The sequence below is a fragment of the Rutilus rutilus genome, assembly GCF_951802725.1.
Source record: "Rutilus rutilus genome assembly, chromosome: 4".
NCBI classification, from domain to species: Eukaryota; Metazoa; Chordata; class Actinopteri; order Cypriniformes; family Leuciscidae; genus Rutilus; species Rutilus rutilus.
The window spans coordinates 32,342,773-32,359,800 of record NC_140212.1 but is presented as its reverse complement, the minus strand read 5'-3'; positions in this window follow the sequence as shown (position 1 = coordinate 32,359,800).

The window sequence follows — 17,028 nt, the reverse complement described above, 5'->3', positions numbered from 1 at the left end:
TTTTTATCTCTGCCGATCACGTGCAATAATGTTTGCGCTTAACTGTAATTTGCATGTATTTTAAAGATGTACTTTTTTTATTACTGAAATGCTGAAATGTAATTAAATGCTGAAATGCTTATTTTTACCTCATGTAAATAAGAAGCTGCTTAAACTTGTTTTCGCTAATTTCCATATTTTTAAAATCATTTTGAGATCAAATGCAAGAATATAAGAACCATTCGAATATGGTATACACGAGTCTAGCTTCCTATTTTTTTAAATAAATAATACATTTATAACATTATTTTATTAAGTTAAATACGAATTTATTCGTATTATTCCAAGCATATGACGTTTTATTTACAGCAGACAATCATGTGACTGACCACGTGAGCAGCGCATTCGTGGAATTACAAAACTTGCTTCTCCACCATCAATAAATCGCCATCCAAATGCATGAGTTTTATCACTGAGGTGCCACGAACATTTATTTTTGCAGACGTCCACATAAGAAACAATTACCATTCGAATAGGGCTTGTATATTGTGTTCAATAAACATAAAACATTTGTGAAAATCTCTTACCCAAATATTTTATTTAATGTAATGTTGAATTGCTTTGCTTGTTAAGATAATGTAAACCCATGAGGCAAGTAACTTAAAAGCATATTCATATATCTTAAAGGTGCATCGTGTAATATTAAAGAAGATCTGTTGACAGAAATGCAATATCATATAACTGTTTTCAGTAGAGTATAAAGACCTTACTTAATGTACCGTTATGTTTGTATTACATTAGAATGAGCCATTTCTATCTACATACAAGTCAAGTCAAGTATATTTGTATAGCGCTTTTCACAATACAGATTGTATCAAAGCAGCTTCACAGTATTAAATTAAAATAATACAACAAGGTTTGTTTCTAGTGGATTTTATTGATTGATAAAATCAAATTAAAAATCCCCATAATATCCCCAACTGAGCAAGCCAAAGGCAACAGTGGCAAGGAACCGAAAAACTCCATCAAGTGACCTAATGGTGTCCTAAAACTCCATCAGGTGACCCAATGGAGAAAAAAAAAACCTTGGGAGAACCCAGGCTCAGTCGGGGGCCAGTTCTCCTCTGGCGTTTATTAACTAGAAGCTGGATTGTAATTTGAACTGTAAGATTAAAAATATTATATGAATGCCTGGCTGAAGAGATGCGACTTTAATCTAGTTTTAAACTGGGACAGCGAGTCTGAGCAACGAACACTATCAGGAAGGCTATTCCAGAGTTTTGGAGCTAAATGTGAAAATGCTCTCCCTCCTTTGGTGGATCTGGATATCCTAGGTATGACCAAAAGCCTTGAATTAAGTGATCTTAAAGAGCGCGATGGAAGATCCGTTAAATAGACTGGAGCTAAGCCGTTTAGGGCTTTATAAGTCAGTAGCAATACCTTGTAATTAATACGGAACTTTATAGGTAACCAATGCAGTGATGATAAAATCGGTGTTATATGATCATATTTTCTTGATCTAGTAAGAACTCTAGCGGCGGCATTCTGGACTAACTGTAGCTTGTTAATTGAGGATGCAGGACAACCGGCTAATAAAGCATTACAGTAATCTAGTCTCGAGGTCATGAATGCATGAACTAACTTTTCTGCATCAGAAACTGATAGCATATTACGTAGCTTAGCAATGTTTCTAAGGTGGAAAAAGGCGGTTTTTGTAACATGAAATATGATTTTCAAAAGACAGGTTGCAATCGAGTATAACACCCAGGTCTTTTACTGTAGAGGATAAAGTAACAGGACATCCTACTATATTAAAGTTGTATTGCGAGAGGTTTTGCGGGTGGTTTTTTGAACCGATAAGTAGTACCTCTGTTTTGTCTGGATTTAATAAAAGAAAATTACGCGTCATCCAATCTTTTATATCTTTAACACACTCTGTCAATTTGGATAATTGAGCGTTTTCATCTGGCCGTGATTAAATATATATTTGAGTGTCATCAGCATAACAATGGAAACTAATTCCATGTTTCCTTATAATATTTCCAAGTGGCATCATATATACTGAGAATACATCATATACATACACCGTGGGCCCCCTTATATTGAAATAGCCATTTTGTGCCACCATGTTTCTACAGTGTTTTGCGTTTCGTCACTGTCGTTCTTCGTGCAAAAAAGCTAGCTAAAGTCAGCGAATAAAACACTGACACAATGATGAACAAGTATCAATAATATTCACAATAACATATCATTTTACTGAATAATTAAGTAAACATCATTTCTTAATTTATCTTTGTAAAGAAACCTCATTGCTGAACTGGCTACTTTCTGCTGTCTCAGACAACAACATATTACCACCGTAATGGCCAACATGGCCACCGTAACTTCTATTGGTTGCAATTCGCAACCTCATCACTAGATGTCGCTAAAAATTACACAGTGCACCTAGTCCCTACCCCTCAAAACATAGAACGTTGGCACGTACCCGACCTTCTAACAAGGTTTTAACAACATGGCCAAAAGGTTGCTATAACTACGTTGTGTGGTGAAGGTTGTTACAGCGTTGTCACAATGTTGACATTGAACCACCGTTCAGGGCCATTGCTTAAGGTTTAAGGTTGTGCCAAGGGTGTCTTGACAACCACTGGACTACACATGTACTCGTCACTGCCCTGAAGCGCGAAAATCAAATCAAATCAATTTTTTTTTTTTTTTTTTTTACAAATGTAGCCTATGACTTTTGGAAGTGCAGTTTGATTACCATATGCAAGATATCTAGGCCTATCTAGCATACTTTTTTTTATTTAATTTTTTTTTATTGTCAACGTCGTCTCTCAGTTGCTGAATGTCGCGCAACAACGTTGCTACAGCCCTGTCACGTCTTACAATTCTACGTTGTTACAATGTTGCGAGCACGTAGACAGCGACGTTGCCATAGCAGAAATGCAACGTGTCACAGACGTTGCCACAACGCAAATGTGTTTGCTGGGTACCAGCCGTTTGTTGTAGTCCTTAAAAAAATTATTTCTCTTTGAGCATGGTAACTTTGCAGATGTTGTTTATGCTCAAACAGCAACATTACACACTAACTAAAGTTAGCAAAGTGAAATCATAATCAACCACCGCTATAACATGCTGTACAAAATTATCTGTGGGGTATTTTGAACTAAAACTTCACATACACACTTTGGGGACAACAGAGACTTATTTTACATATTGTAAAAAGGGGCATTATACCACCCCTTTAAAAAACGCGAACTTAACTCCTTCGTTATGAAAATCTTCGGATGAAAATTAGTATTTTTTTACCGGTGCCAAAAACTCAAATTTGAGCATCCAGAAATATGGTTTCTGGAGTATTTTGTATGCCTGTACTGCTGTGACATGTTTTCTAATTTTGAGATTGAAAACTGCAAAAAAATGCTTTTCTTACATAGACTTTTTGTCTTGTTTCCAGTCCATATATATATATATACATCTTAAATCAAGACGCATTTACTAGACAAGTAAAAATTGTCTTGTTTTCTGAATTTTTTTTACAAATAATAAGTGAGTTTTTGCTTGAAACAAGCTAAATAATCTGCCAATGGGGTAAGCATAATCTTGTTTTCTGTTTGAAATCATTCAATTATATCATACATTATATACAAATCACTTATTATAACATACATATTTGGGGCGTATCTAAAAAAGAGCTGTTTTGGTGTTTATCACTTTAAAATGAGCTGCATATTCCCGCCCCATCTTCAGAAGAGGGCGTAGTGTATTCTGATAGCATACCTATGGCAATCAACAGTCGGTTGAAGCAACATGACTGAGGGCGAGAAAACCGGTGTTCAGACGTACACAAGCCGGAGTCTCTCCTTCTTTGAGAATGAACCAAGACGTCTCAGAGTGGTTATACAAATACGGTTAAAACGTTAGCCAAGCACTATAACGGCATGACATTTATGTGAGGGATACTGTTGAGTCATGTTCAAATATTACTCGTCGTACAGGTGCTCATGAGGCAAATGTGAGAGGATACCTACAGAACCAGGAAATATAGGCTATATGCTGCAGGGAGATAGAGCAGATGTTAATTTAATTGCCTAAAAAACTAGCATTCCAGAAAAGACTGAGATGACACGATTTAACCCTTGGTATGACCAAAACTGATCATGCCACAAACTACACTGAAACTGAAAATAAGTGCAAATGGAAAGCTAAATTTGTCTGTGAATGAACTGAAAGAGAAAGCAAGGACGGCTTAGGCTGTCATCTTTCATATCAAATTCTTACATTTTATCAATACATTCAGTTAGAATAATTACCTTTGGGGCTTTTACCAATCAAACTCACTATCAACAAAAAAAAAAAAACATTTCCACAGCAGAGAAAACAGAATCTGTATCAGAGGTGACATTTAGATGTATAAAATTGAATATACAAACATGCAAAAACAAGCATGAAAAACATTGTTTAACCACTTTACAATAATGACAAGTAAAGCTTTTGTGGATTTAAAAAATTATCTTTAAAACACAATATTCTGATAAAGTGACATTTCCATTTTGCTGAGGTCACATTGGTGTCAAAATAGGTAACTTTAACAAAATACACACTTTTGACTTTGTTATCATGCATAAACATAGGTTCTGCAGATTTACGACAAATTTCAAAGTTACATACACCATTATGTTTTTGTAACCATCACATTACCTGTATAAGTTCCATGTTTTGTTTTTTTTAGCTTACAACAAATTCCTTATTTGATAACACCATTCAAAAGAGCATTCACTACGAATACACTTTCAAACAGGGCACCAACAGCTACACAGCTTGGGCCCCGAAATAGTGACTGTTTCACTAAGTCTTAGTGCCTCCAAGTAAACATCCAAGCAATTTACACAGGTTGATGTTATATTTTCCCAAAACCAGCCGATCCATGAATTTGCCTCTATTAGGAGCTCAAGAAGGTCATCCTCAGAAGAAGTTCCTCTTGGTAGGTACAACAATGTTGAACAGGTAGAAGCATAGGGAAAACATTTAGACTCTCTCTTGGTCGTAGAACTGAATCTCAGGCGGCTGTGGGAAAGTGGTGGCTCTGCTTCTGCTCTAGTCACAAAAGCAAGCAGGTCTTCAAAGGAAAGCTGCACTCGTTTTTCTCTACAATACAGCATACATCACAAAAATGTAGTTTATGTGCTCAGTTGTTCCTTTCGAGTAGTAATCTATTCATGTACTTAATGTTAATTAGGCCTAAACACAAAGAAATGCCAAATGTATTGCTTATTATTTGTATGTCATATGCCATTGTCAGATGGTGAACTACTGCACTAACAGTGAGAATCTACAGTCCCTGAACATAAGCCATAAGTTATAGGAACCCCAGTTGCACACAAACAAGCAAACACACAAAATCATCTATATAAATTCAATTTAAACGAGCAAAATTACAATTGAAGGCTTTCTTGTTTGTACATTTATTATACAATTTCATGTGTTAAAAAATGGACATTCGGTCATTATTTATTCAGACGTTTGTCTTTTCCAAACCCATAAAACATAAAGCAGATTTAATGTAGGCTTTTATATTTACATCAACATAAAATCAACACATATAAATAGCACACTATTTTTCAAATTTTGTTAATGAAAGCTTGAAAGTGCATTCACATTCCGTAGAGCATTTGGAACATGAGGGTGAGTAAATGACAACAGAATTTTTATTTGAACTTGAAGTTAGTTCAAAACTATGTCTTGTAAAAGTACCTTCAATTGAACTGAGAAGACATTCCTAAGAGAACATTGTGTCCTCCTCCGCTTCCCACCTGTTTCAACCCTCCTCACTCCAGACAACTTTAAATAATGATCTGAATGATAACCTTGTCAGTTGCCCCTCTTTGTGGGTGAAGACTTTCCTGAAGGCATTCCAGTGCCTTTCCACAGTTGGCCACAGGAGTTAACCCCTTGTTTAAACTGGGTGATCATGTTAGATGATCTAAAATGTGATCGATACATATGAAGACAAAACATGCAAAATGTTATTGTGAGCACATCACAATAAAAACAATTTGGTATTAAACTGAAACAATATGGCATTTTGCTTGTTCAATTAAAAAAATAAATTAACAAATACAAGTAAAAGTATTTGTATTTTCAAAATGTAAGTAGGTAGGGGGAAAAATGTAAATGGTGTGTAAAACATCCAAATATTTTGTGTTCTTTTAGGGAAACTGATGAAACTGCACATTTGAAATGGCTCGTTTCTTTAATGTTTCCATCAGTAGAGGATATTGGCTATTCCAGTTTCATTGGCCATCAAATTTTGGAAGCATCTAAAAATTAGTGACCCCAACTCCATTTTAAAGCCCTTAAAAACAATGAAATGAACATTAAAAAAGTCCCCTGATTCAGATGTTCCTGAAGCTGCAAAAACAAAACTAACATGACGAAAAATAGCCAGCATCAGGACACTGATACACTCATCCACAAAATAAAGCCCAACCAAACTTATTAGACTGAAACAACAAAAAAACAGAGAGAAAAGAAAGTATTTGTCAAAGAATACGTCCTGGGTCCTGGGTCAACGTGTCATTCAGTAACATTAGGCAGTTGTCATGCCAATAAAGCACATTTTGAATTGAATTGAATTGAATTGACAGAGAAATGTTCTCTCATCCTACTAAATAATGAGCAGCTGATTATGACATATATAGTCAGAGTAAAGGGATTTGTTGTTTTTAATGTCACTTTAAATTATAGAAGTGGCAAATGAATACATTCAAGTGCTGTTTTGTTTATTTAATTATTTTATATAGGAAACAAAAAAGGACTGGTTTAATATAGGACAGAATAAAAATACTGGCAGTCTATATGATCTGGTTAGTAAAATGATTTGAAATAAAATCATTATTCAGAGGTTGACTTAATAGGTTTAGAACCTATTGTATGTATTGTTACCTTTGTACAAAAACAATGTACCGAACCACTGGTAGAGTTGGTTTTCTTATTTTTAAAATATGTGCCCTTCAAGCTCTTCCAGCACACATGGATTTCTTCACTGTTTTGTTGATATTTGACCCTCTGACATTTTTATGGTGATGCAGACTCTGGTGTGGCGGCCATCTTGGCAGAGGGCTCACAGGATGGAGCCGATGTGTGTTCTACCCACACACACAAAATAGCCGTGGCATGTCAGCCTCCAATGTTTATAGAAGGAAATGACTCAGTTGCTTTCCACCTGTCCAGCTCCTCAACACCTCTAGGCTTTCGCACAAAAGTAGATGAGATGCAGTTTCAATTTTGTGTTTGATTTTTGAATGATTCGACTGTCTGGAGTACGAGGTCAGCAATCAAAAATTTAGAAACTTAAAATCACCTCTGTTCAGAAAAGTGGAAACACAACAATGACCATTTAACATGAACATAAAAGAGTCCTTAACCCTTTGAGCTTCTTCGGGTCAAAAATGACCGAAACCATTTACGTTTTGAATTTTTTATTTTTTTTGCTTCATCGGAGGGGGATGAAACTTGGTGACTTTTGTTGTATTACCTATGTGAACACACAAAAAAAATCAAGGAGATGATTCTGATATGTTAAAGAGTCGTAAAAAAAATAGTCACACTTAGCTTCCTACGGGTCAAAAATGACCCACATAGGAAATGAATGGGAAATACGAAAAAATAGGAAAACTCAGAGAAACTTTTGGTGGTACAAACTACAGATCAGCCACTGTGCAGAAAAAAAGTGTACAGCAATGAAGGGGTGACACTCTAAAACAGACCCCCCCCCCCCCCCACACACACACACACAAACAAACACACACACACACACACAGAGAGAGAGATAGAGAGAGAAAGAAATGAACTGGTAAGACTGCAACAACAAATTTTGAGTATGCAAAAATAAATAAATACAAAATACAAAAGAGACTCTAGCTCAAATGCAACACGCACACACTCTCACACACACTCTCAAACACATACAGAGAGAGAGAGAGAGAGAGAGAAAGGGAGAGACAAACTGGCAAGACTGCAACAGCAAATTTTAAGAATATGCTAAATAAAATCAATAAATGAAAAAAAAAAACTCTCGCTCAAATGCACGCACGCACACACACACACACACACACACACACACACACACACACACACACACACACACACACACACACACACACACACAGAGAGAGAAATTAACTGGTTAGACTGCAACAGAACACATTTTGAGAATGTGAAATAAAATCAATAAATGAAACACTCGCACACACAGACAGAAATGAACAGGCAAGACAGCATTTGTTGAAATAAAATCAATAAATCATAAATAAATTAAAATCCAAAAGAGATTCTTATCCTCTCTCTTACAGACAGACACACACACACACACACACACACACACACACACACACACACACTCTCCAGGCCAATCACAGTATTTGTTTATAAAACAAACATTTTCTCCTCTGCCTGCTACCGTGGCTCCTGGTTAGATCAAAGAATCAAGATTGCCCCCCCGGTAACCACCAGGCCAATCAGTATTTGTTTACAAAAGTCACTTTCCCCTCAGCCTGCTACCACAGTCCACAGTTCATTTTTCAGCAAAAATGGCAAGAAGATATACTGCTCAAGAGACCCTTGAATACTTGCTTCAGGCAAGTGATAACGAAGAATTTAGTGAATTTAGTGAACCAGATGACAGTTCAGACATAGAGGAAGATTTGGAGGCTGACCCAGATTTCCAGATGACTGAGGATCAGCTATCAGAGGAGGATTCAGGGGAGGAAGGCCCTGAGGGAGATCCATCATTCCTATCAAAAAATGGAGAAATACAATGGAGTTCATGTCCTCCACCACAAACTCCAGGAAGAGCACGAGGAGAGGAGATCATGAGGAAAACACCTGGTCCCACGAGGTATGCCATTTCAAGAGCTGAAGACATCAAGTCTACTTTTCAGTTGTATTTCCCAAGCTCTATTCAGATCATTTTAGTAAGCATGACAAATATGGAGGGGAATCGAGTTTATGGGGATCAGTGGAGAAATGTTGACTGGCCTGAAATAGAAGCTTACATGGGTCTTCTCATTCTTGCTGGGGTTTCGAAATCACATGGCGAAGCAACACGAAGCCTGTGGCATGGGGAGATGGGAAGAGCAATTTTTCGAGCAACCATGTCTCTGAAAGATTTCATCAGATTGTCAGGTGTTTTACGTTTTGATGACAAAACCACAAGAACCCAAAGAAGAGAAGCTGACAAGCTGGCACCCATACGTGAACTGTGGGAAAAATGGGTGGAAAGGCTTCCCATTATGTATAACCCAGACTTGTATGTAACCGTGGACGAGTGCTTGGTTGGCTTCAGAGGCCGGTGCCAATTCAAGCAGTATATGCCGAGCAAACCGGCTAGATATGGACTTAAAATCTGGGCAGCCTGTGACGCTAAAAGCAGCTACTGCCACAATATGCAGGTGTACACAGGCAAACCTGCAGGAGCACAACGTGAACAAAACCTGGGAAAACGTGTGGTGCATGACATGATACAGGATCTGAAGGGACACATTGTCACTTGTGACAATTTCTTCACGTCCTATGCTCTTGGCACAGAGCTCTTGCAAAAAAAAATAAGGATGCTGGGTACTGTACGCAAAAACAGAGCAGAGCTTCCAAGTGCACTGGTGACTACTGGAAACAGGGCTCCTCTATCATCTCTCTTCGCATTCACTGAGACACACACCATCATGTCATACTGCCCTAAAAAGAGGAAGAACGTCATCCTAATGAGCACCACACACAAGAATGCAGCAGTCAGCGAACGCCAGGACCGAAAACCAGAGTTGATTTTAGATTACAACGCCACCAAAGGTGGAGTGGACAATCTAGACAAGGTATGTGGTACTTTTTATTTGTTCAATGCTAACAATAATTGTACAATAATAACTTATATTCTAAGCTAAATGATAAATTGAACTTGAAATGTATTGGGAAAAAAGGCGCTCTTCTCACTTGAATTTTTTTTTTTATGTTTGCACTCTATTTTGATGAGAAATGTTGAATTTATTGAAAAATAAAATAAAAATATATATATTAATTCTAATGGAAAAAATAGCTCATAAAAATGATATAATTCATGCAAAGTATCATAAAAATCTTTAAAAATTCTAAATAATATAAAAAAAATATGATTGAGCAAAAATATATTTGATTGGTTTTCCTGGGAAAAAAAAAAAGTTACATTTTAAGGCTTCGGTCTTTTTTGACCCGGAGGAAGCTAAGTGTAACCCATTTACGAAGAAGCTCAGAGGGTTAAAAGTATACATAAGTGCTGCTCATACCTTTTAAGACAAAGAGTTTTATCTTCCGAGCCTTTGGTAAACCGCTTTTTTTGAGTCTGATCTTCTGAGGATCACTTTCTGGAGCTTTCAAGGGTATGTAAGATTTATCGGTCACATCTGCAAATCCGTGTTTCACCACATACTGTAGATGCCCAAAATGGTCTTCTTGATCTCCATCACGGTGCTCTCAGTCAACCTTCTTTCAGGGAATAAAAATAAATATAATTAAATTCTACTGAATATTGAAAAAATGAAGACTTGCAGAAACTATGCTGTTTTTATGTGACTACAGTATAGTCTCAATACATCTTAAATTCAACAATGTCTTTTTAAAATAGTCAAATGCACAAGTGTTAATTTATCTTTCTGATAAACTGATAAACATGTTACCTATAAATCTGACCATGTATGGGCCAAATCTGGTTCACTGCAAAAAAATTACAATAATTTTAAATAAAAAATTGTTTTTCTGAATTTTTATTAAGATAAATGCTTTATCTTGGTATTTTAGTCTTGTTTTCAGTCCAAATATCAAAAAAATTCTTAATAATTTGTCTAGTAAATGCATCTTTAAGTTGTTATGTCTTGTTTTCTGATGGAAAAAATAAATAAAAAATTAAGTGAGTTTTTATTTAAAACAACATTATCTGCCAAACTTAAAAAAAAATCTTGTTTCCATTTGAATTAATATTATTTTTCTTTCAAATACATCTACTCTGTTCTGTTCAATTCTATTCCATTACTTACCTGTCACATCAAGCTGAATTTCATCCAGATTCTTCCCTTTTTTTCTCCTAGCTGTTACTGTACCAACGCTAGAAGAACTTTGCATATTTTAGCAAGATGGAGGGTGCCCTCTTGAAGGTGGTAGTGCTTTCTGTGGACCTCGATATTATGCCCAAGGAAATCTGCCAATTGGTCATTCTGTAGTCTTTGAGATTCAGAACAGTCGACAGGTTAGCAATGTGTTTCCTTAGTTTTGTTGAGGTTAACTCCATTTGATGTCATCACATTCACTCACAAACTGCCTAATGCAATCAGAACCCCTCAAGTAATGGACAGAAGCATTACCCTTCAAATTGCACAAATTGAAATTACAAAATGAAAATACACCCAATGGACACATGTCAATTTCGCAAAAACTCCCATATATTTAAAAAAAGTTTTTACACTTGCATGAGGGGATGATCTAGATGGGGAGGTTCGGCACTGCAGTGACATTGGTACATATATCACTTGCAAGTAATATGACCTAGAAAATCTAAAATGCTTAAGTATGAATAATAACTTTTCGGTGGTCCATATCAATATCAGAAGCCTAACCAAACATTACGATCAATTAGTGTCAATGCTGTCTGCATCAGGTTGTAGCTTTGATGTAATTGCTTGCAGTGAAACCTGGTTAAATGATAGGTCATACTGTGATTCTCTTAACCTTAAGGGCTATAAACTTTATTACAAGAACAGATTAGGTAGAATGGGTGGAGGTGTGTTTCTTTATGTTAAATCAAGATTCCAGGCCAATGTCTGTGACAATTTGGCCTTGGATGATGAACAAACAGATTCATTGTTTGTTGACATAAGCATCAATGCAACCAGTAATCTCATTGTTGGCATAGTGCACAAATGGCCGCCGTGGTGTGAGTGTGTGCTGCAAGCTCAGTCTGCTGGCCCAATGTTTTTGCTTAACTGAGGTCATTGTGACATAATTTTTCCACTACAAAACGATTTTCTTCAAGGATCTATTAGAGTTATATCAAGATAAGCAAACTAAACCAATCTCCAACTTCAAACCAACAAGTTATTGGAACATATTCTTCTCTTTGTGCGAGTGGGAAGAAACCGGCCTCTCAATGGGTGATGAAACAATTACTCTCCAAAGTATTTTGGACATGATGCAGCAAATGAAGCTGGAGATGATTTCACACTTGGATGCCAAAATTGATTCACTTGGAGCCAACCTGGCCAAAATAGATGGATCGCTTCAAATGTTTGGAGAGCAGGTTATCGAGCTGGAGCAGAGAGTCAGCTCAAATGAGGATGATATAACAGAGCTGGTCAAACGGGTAAAAGTGCTTGAAAAGGAAAACACTGAGCTGAAATCATGGGCAGAGGACGCGGAGAACCGAAGCAGACGCTCTAATCTACGATTCATCGGCATTCCAGAGAGGGCAGAGGCCAGAGATATCCTTGGCTTCGTGAGACACTTGATTCTACAGCTTCTAGGTGAAGCGAATTTCTCCTCTCCTCCGGTGATTGAGCGCTGTCATCGTACAGGTATGCAGGACAACTCCAGAGCCAAGGGTCCCAGGCCGATCCTGGTAAAGTTTCACTATTTCCAGGATAAGCTAAAAGTAATGAAACTAGCCAGGGAGAAGAAAGAGTCCCTACAATTCAAAGGAGCTCGTGTTTTCATTTATCCGGACTTCTCCACTGCTCTGGTCCAGAGACGCCGAGGGTTTGATGCGGTTAAGAAAAAGCTTCGTGATCGGGACATTAAGTATGCTCTGATCTATCCTTGCACACTGAGAGTTGCCTTTGCTGGTAAGACACATTTCTTTCGTACTCCTGAGGAAGCTGAGGAATCCCTTGCTGGTGAACTCTCTCTTATGAACTCCTCCATTGACTCTGACATGACAGCCTAAAGTTAGTAAATGAAGGCTAGTGCTAATAGCAGCACAATACTCAGCTTGCTGATGAATTGTTAAAAAAAAAAAAAAAGAAAAAAAAAAAGAGAGAATTATTATTATTATTATTATTTATTATTATTATTATTTTTTTTTTTTCTCTCCCAGTGGGTACTTTCCTCGCCGGACTGGCATTGAACTTATTATTTATTATTTGTATTGTTATCATTGGCATAAGTGCTATTTGAGTGACTGCTGTTTTTTTGTTTCTTATTTGCAAATCAATGCTGGAAGTGGAAAGGGTTGGTGTTGTTTTACTATTGTTTGCCATATAATATGAATCAAATGGCGTAAAAAGGCGTAATACTAAAAGATGGGCTAGTCTTGGTCTCCTAAATGGGAAAGGATATATATTTATAAGTCTGATATATGCAATTGATATTTTGATTTATTAAATAAATTAAATAAAGTAGCATTTATATTCTACTATTTTATTTTTATCATTATTATTATTATTGTTTGACGTTATGTCATTTGATGATTTTTATACAGTTATGGTTATACTATATAATTATTCCTGAAGAAAGTGACCTCGTTTATTTGGGTTATGCAGACTGAGTGGTGCACTTACAGGTTTATGTGCATACTCTGTGTGTGTGTGTGTGTGTGTGTGTGTGTGTGTGTGTGTGTGTGTGTGTTTGTTCTCCTACTGCCTTTCTCTTCACTTGCCCCCTACTGCTCTATACAATAACCTGCAATGTTGCTTTATGATCATTTTTTGCTTTCATATCATGTGTATATTAATATTTATGAGTAATGAACTTCACTAAAGGTTTATTTGTTATTCACTTGAATATTAGGAGTTTGCCTCCTAAAATTGATTTATTAAGAGCTTGGCTCGCTTATAATAATCCACATATCATTACTCTTTCCGAAACCTGGTTAAACAGTGAGATCTCTGATGATGAAGTCAGACTTGACAATTATGTTTTATTCAGGAAAGATAGGGGCTCAAGAGGTGGGGGTCTCTTAATATATGTATCCTCAAAATTGACTGCAGAACTTGTATTGCCAAGTGAGAATCCCCTGCATTTTGAAGGCCTCTTTGTTAAAATTATTTTCCATGAAAACAAACGACTTATAATAGGAAATATATATAAACCTCCTAATGCTCCTGCTGAAACCACTGAATGTATCTTGTCTACTATTAATTCTTTAGATTGTGCTAGTGAAAAAATCATATTAGGTGATTTTAATTCGAATTGGCTAGCTAATTCCTCTCATAAAGATCGCAATCTTTTTAACAGCATAAATTTAACTCAACTCATAACTGAACCCACTAGAGTTGGTCCTAGCTCCTCTTCTTTGCTTGACTGGATTTTGGTTTCTCATCCTGGTAGAATCTTAAAATCTGGGGTATTACCGGACTCTCTTAGTGACCACTCTATTGTTTATTGTATTTGGAAAATCAAATTGCCTCATCTTCCTCCAAAATTAATTAGAGTAAGGAAATGGAATAACGTTAATACTGAACACTTTACTCAAGACATACTAGATATAAATTGGGAGAGATTTCAGTTAATTCCATCTGTTGAATATGCATGGAATTACTTTTATACTGAATTTGTTGAGATAATAGATAAACATGCTCCTTGGAGATCAATCAAGGTTAAGGGTCGACACTTACCTTGGATCAAAGGAGATCTCATACACTTATTTAAACAAAGAGACAAGGCATGGAAAAAATATCGTATATCAAATGATTCTGCTGACTGGGATGCTTATAAAGAACTAAGGAATAAATGTAAAACTATTACTAGAAATGCTAAAGCAAATTATTATAAGGATTGTTTATCAACTGACTTTAAGAACCCAAAGCAATTCTGGAAGAGAATTAATTCTATAACCAACAAACCCATAAAAAACCCTGTTTCCCTAATTAGAGTAAATAATGAAACTATTAGTGAACCTTTGTTAATTGCAGAGGCTTTCAGCCAGCACTTCTCTACAGTTGGCAGTTCTTTTTCATTTCCTTCTCACTCTGATGTTTCTTTGACTCAAAATAGGTTTAATAGATCATTTTGCTTTAATATTATCACTCCAGATGATGTTCAGCAGGTTATTGATGGCATAAACCCCGGATGCAGTGCTGGTCCAGATGGTCTTGAGATCAAGTTCTTTAAACTTGCCTCTCATGTTATATCATTTCCATTGGCTGATATATTTAATTTATCATTGGCGACCTGCGAAACACCTCGATCATGGAATTGTGCCAGAGTAATTCCTCTTCATAAAGGAGGTGATATCACAGATATTAATAATTACAGACCTATTTCAATTATCAATAGTGTAACAAAAATCTTTGAAAAATTAATCTTTAATCAACTTTCTAAATATCTTAATGACCAAAATGTATTATCTCCACATCAATCTGGTTTTCGTTCAAATTTTTCAACCACCACTGCTCTTTTAAAATTCACAAACGACATACTGTCAGCATCAGACAGTAATATGCTGACAGGTGCTATATTTATTGATCTTACCAAAGCATTTGATATGGTTGATCATTATCTTCTCTTAGACAAATTACATGCTATTGGTCTTTCTTCTGATTCTTTATTATTTTTTAATTCTTTTCTTCATCACAGAAGTCAATGCGTTACTTTTCAAGGCAGCCAGTCTGGCTTCAAAATTATTGATAAAGGAGTTCCACAAGGTTCATCCTTAGGTCCTCTCTTATTTTCCATTTTTATTAATGATCTACCGCAAATCTGTCCAGATAGTTTAATTCACTTATATGCAGATGACACTGTAATATATTCATCCAGTGCTGAAGTCTCACAAATTCAATATTCTCTTCAATCTGATTTTAACTTAGTTCAAAAATGGTTTTCTTCTAATAAACTCCTTTTGAACAAAAACAAATCTTACACTATGTTGTTTTGCTCTCGACCTAATTCCTTGCCTATATCTAAAAGCTGGTCTATTAGTTTTCTCGATGGAACAGCTTTAACAAAAGTTGAAGAGTTTAAATATCTTGGTCTCTGGCTTGATACTCAGCTTTCCTTCAAACCTCATATTAATTCAATCTGCAAGAAAATATATGGTCAATTGAAGTCACTTTATCGCTCTGTTGATTGCTTTTCACAACAGGTTCGAAAAAGAATAATTATGCAATTGATACTTCCAATAATTGATTATGCTGATATTATATACGGGAATACTACTGATTCAAATCTTCGTCCTATCTCTGTACTTTATAATAGTCTTTGTAGATTTGTGCTCAGATGTCCCTATAGAACTCACCACTGCCGAATGTATGAGTCTTTGTGCTGGCTGGCTCCCAAGTCAAGAAGGCAATTTCACTGGTTACTACTTATTTTTAAGTGTATTCACTTGCATTTCCCTCCATATTTGAAATGTTACCTAATTTCTTTTAATACACAGTACAATTTAAGGCATACGGATCAGCTCTTCTTTTATGTACCCAGAATTTGCAAAGAAGTAGGTCGTCGTGCGTTCAAATTTAAAGCTCCATCAGACTGGAACAATCTTCCCTGCTCGCTCAGATCTATAACTACTTTACATGTTTTCAAATCATCTCTTCTTACTTATTTTCAAACACCGTGTTCCTGTTTCTGATCTCTCTTTCTTTTAATTTTAATTTTATTTATTATTTTTGTTTATATTGTACATGTTTGCATTTATGTACCTGTATGCGTATAGTGAAGTGTGTAAGCATATTTATACCTTGTTTTTGTATTTGCATGCTTGCAGATGGCTCATTGATTTCTCCGATTATGGTATGGGCTAAAATGGGGGGATTAGGTTTGTGGGAGCATTGTTAGTGTGTGTGTGTGTGTGTGTGTGTGTGTGTGTATGAATGTTACTGTATTTAAATGTTTTTTATAGTCTTGTGTAGTATTTACTTTAATTATGATTTTCCATTTTGTTGCTGGTTTCTTTGTAATGTAAAGGACCCCCTCGAAAATGAGATGGTGCATCTCAAGGGGTTATCCTTGAAAAATAAAGAAATAAAGAAATAGTGTATCGCCCCCCTGATGTGAATCCTATTACTTTTACTAGTAAATTTGAGGAAACTCTTT